Source organism: Dendropsophus ebraccatus, unplaced genomic scaffold, assembly GCF_027789765.1.
Source record: "Dendropsophus ebraccatus isolate aDenEbr1 unplaced genomic scaffold, aDenEbr1.pat pat_scaffold_1801_ctg1, whole genome shotgun sequence".
NCBI classification, from domain to species: domain Eukaryota; kingdom Metazoa; phylum Chordata; class Amphibia; order Anura; family Hylidae; genus Dendropsophus; species Dendropsophus ebraccatus.
The window spans coordinates 1-3,588 of NW_027209232.1; positions in this window are offsets into that span (position 1 = coordinate 1).

A 3,588-nucleotide genomic window follows, 5' to 3' on the forward strand; every position below is an offset into this window, starting at 1 on the left:
TATATACATGTACTGTATATAGATGAAGTAGGGGGTCCTGTATATACATTTAACTGTTTAGATGAGTATGGTCCTGTGTATACATGTACTGTATAGATGGGTAGGGGGTCCTGTATATACATGTACTGTATAGATGGGTAGGGGGCCCTGTATATACATGTACTGTATAGATGGATAGGGGCCCTGTATATACATGCACTGTAATAGATGGGTAAGTGGGTCCTGTATATACATGTACTGATAGTGGAGTAGGGGGTCTACCAGTTATTACTGTTGATGTTTGTGAGACAGCTTCCTAACAACCATTGCTCCCTGTGAAAAGTGAAAAGCATAATCCTATTGGTTTCTAAGGCTCCAACTGCCGTTTCCTGCTGCAGCTAATTTATCACCTGTGTTTGCAGTGAGGAGATTTTCCCATTCATCTCTATGGGGCGCCTCTCTTTCCCCTCCCCCTCCCCTCCTGTACATCTGGCGGGGACGGGACTTCGCAATAAAACTTCCCGGCACCCAATGTATCTGTGTCCAAATTTGGGGTCAAATCGTTCAGGCGTTTGGGAAGTCTATAGAGGACAACAGGACAGACTTTGATTTTTATGATATAGATATAGATAATGCTGGTCCATGCAGAGGACCTGATAGCCTCAGAGCTAGTGTTGACCCCTCAATCAGGAAAACTTCTGCAGCTGTGTTATGCTAATGGATCACAACATCTGACCTAAACAATAACCAGAATAGGGCCTCCAACACGGTCTTTTTTTAGAGCTGCCCTTTAAAGCAGTGGAAATTTAGATATTAACATTTAACATTACATTTTATTTAGCATGACATGCATACAAGAATGAAAACAATGTCCTTTGAATGAATTATATAAGTACTGTTATTATTTGGAACTATGTATTTTTATTTTAAAAGAATTGAATGGCAGTTTTAAAGCATGCATACATGTAATATACAGAACTACAGAGCACATAGTACTACTAATAGCATACATTACAATGTATATGATTCTTTTTAAGTTTATGAATCCCTGGACAACCATTTAAATCTAAAGATATAACTTTAACCATTTAAAAAGCCTCTATTTTAAGGGATACACCATCAGTACATTGCTTTTAAGTTTTTGCACATGAATAAAACGGCGCGTCCCTTTTTTGAACCGCACCCGTTCCCGTGCAGCGCCGGTCTATTACTGAGCACCAGCCCAGGCTGAAGCACAGGAGGTGAGCCGGGCCGTGGGACAGTGTCCTTTAAAGCAGGGATGCTTAAAATAAATTTTACTTTTTTCACTTTAAAGCAGGGATGGGAAATAAAATTTTATATCATAATATAGAATATATATATAATATATATATTATAAAAGCAGGGATGGGAACTATTGGCTCTTCAGCTGTGGCAAACTACAATTCCCATCATGCCCATCAGCTCTACACAGCTGTAAAGCCTAAATTCTGCAGTTTTCTACCTTACTTTATAATACATTTTATTGGGTGCTTGGTCCATTCGCTTTAAAAGACACATACCAGTAAGGCAAACAATATTATCAAGAAAGCTGATAGACAATTATAACTACTGCAACATGTATAGAGCACATATGTCTGACTCTGAGTGGTATTATTGTGCTAGGTTAGCACTAGAGTACATGTCCTCCATGAAAGTATATATGGCTTTTGCAGTGGTAGAAAATAGTCACCATAGTTATATGTAAGGGCACTGATTTTTATCTCAAGAAAGTGACATACCAGGGAACTTCACTTAAAAGCTTCATTTTTATTGTATTCAAAAAACACTAATAGGATGCTTGTTATGTGAAATGCTCACTCCATGCCGACTGTTCATGCTTGAGAAAGCAATGAGGATGAAGATTTTAAGGTGAAGTGTCCCGGTATGTCATCTTCTTGAACTTATCTTATACTTTTATGGACCTATGTGTTAAGCGAACCACCTGTAGCACCTGACTGAGTACACAACGCCTGGGACCAGTATGCCGGTGAACATCTATGTGTGAACACTGACTTTTATTATTATACCTAAGCAAAGAAAAGTGAGATTAAACTAATAAGGAATATATCAGAAATCTGCTGCATGAGAAAAAACCGTCTCTTAAAGAGAATCCCAGAATAAAAAGACTGGCAGGCAGGGGGGGGGTGCGGGAAATTATAGATAATGCACCAAACTGCCTCATTGCAAATGGAATTAAACTCAAGATTTCCCCCAAAACAATGCTGAGGATCAAGGTAAGTAAAATATACTTCATTCTCAGCCCCCTGTGTGCTATGGGAACATAACAGCAGAGACTTCTAACCATGCTGTTAGTTTCTCGCTAAAGCAACATGAAGCACATGAGATCATATTATTGGAAATAGATGCTTGAAACAAACTTCCAGCAGATGTTGGTTGGTAATCTACAGTAACTGAATGTAAACATGCCTGGATAAACATATATCTATCCTAAGATAATAAGAAGGGAAGTAATACACTGGACGGACTAAATGACCAGGGTGTCTCTATTTTTTTGCTGACAATCTTCTGTTTGTAGGAGGGGGTCAGCAGGAAGGATTGTTCATTTGTTCAATTGTGGCTGTTCACGTTTCTATCACTGGCAGCAGACCAGCCCCCTATTTACACATGGAAAAGTGCTGCCACCAAATAATTTATACTCACATAAACCTGCAATTAGCTGACCAAAACATATTTTGCTTGTTCATACCAAATACAGTATACAAAATATATAGTCTTATTGTAAATGAGCCTTTACATGAGTCTTTTAATGGCATACAGTCACTTAAGATCCTAAAATCGAAAAAAATGGGGCACTAAGGACCCTATTCCACGGACGATTATCGTTCAGATTATCGTTAAGTCGTTCAAATCTAGCCAAAATCATTCGGTGAATAGCAGTTAATGATTAACGACCGACAACGGAAATCGTTGATCGTTTAATAATACCTGGACCAATTTTTTTTGTTGCTCGCAAATCGTTCGCATGAAATAAGACGTTTTGTTCGGTCGTTCGCAGTACTGACGAAAGCAATAGCGACGACAAGACGACCGCAAGAACGATCATACGAACGATTATCGTTCCATGTAAATGGGTGAGCGATTTCAGGTCTTTGGCAATAGCGGTCGTTTGAGATAGATTATAGTTAACGATTATGCGAACAATAATCGTCCTGTGGAATAGAGCCCTAAGGTCCATAATAAAGTTCTGATCTTAATATTAAAGTAAAAGGGAAAAAAAAGTGCAAAGATTTTGACTTCTGCATATGCTCTATGGAGTAGTGTCTACATGTAACAATCAGCACAGCAATGTTACAGATGTGCATTAGAGGCTATTCCACATCAGTTTGTTGTGCTTGTCATTTCAGTGAAATTCATATAATTTTCTGCAATATGTTCTGTGCTTTATTGTAGTTACTGTAGTTGCTCTGCAGAAAATCGTCTCGGAAAAGAAATTACCCATTCTGGATTCCGTATTGATGGTTATGGACCAGAAAGATGTTATAGTAATATCACAATGGAGATATATGGGATACGCTGATGACTGGTATATTTTTGGGATGTGCTAGTATTCAGGTGGGATGCAAATAC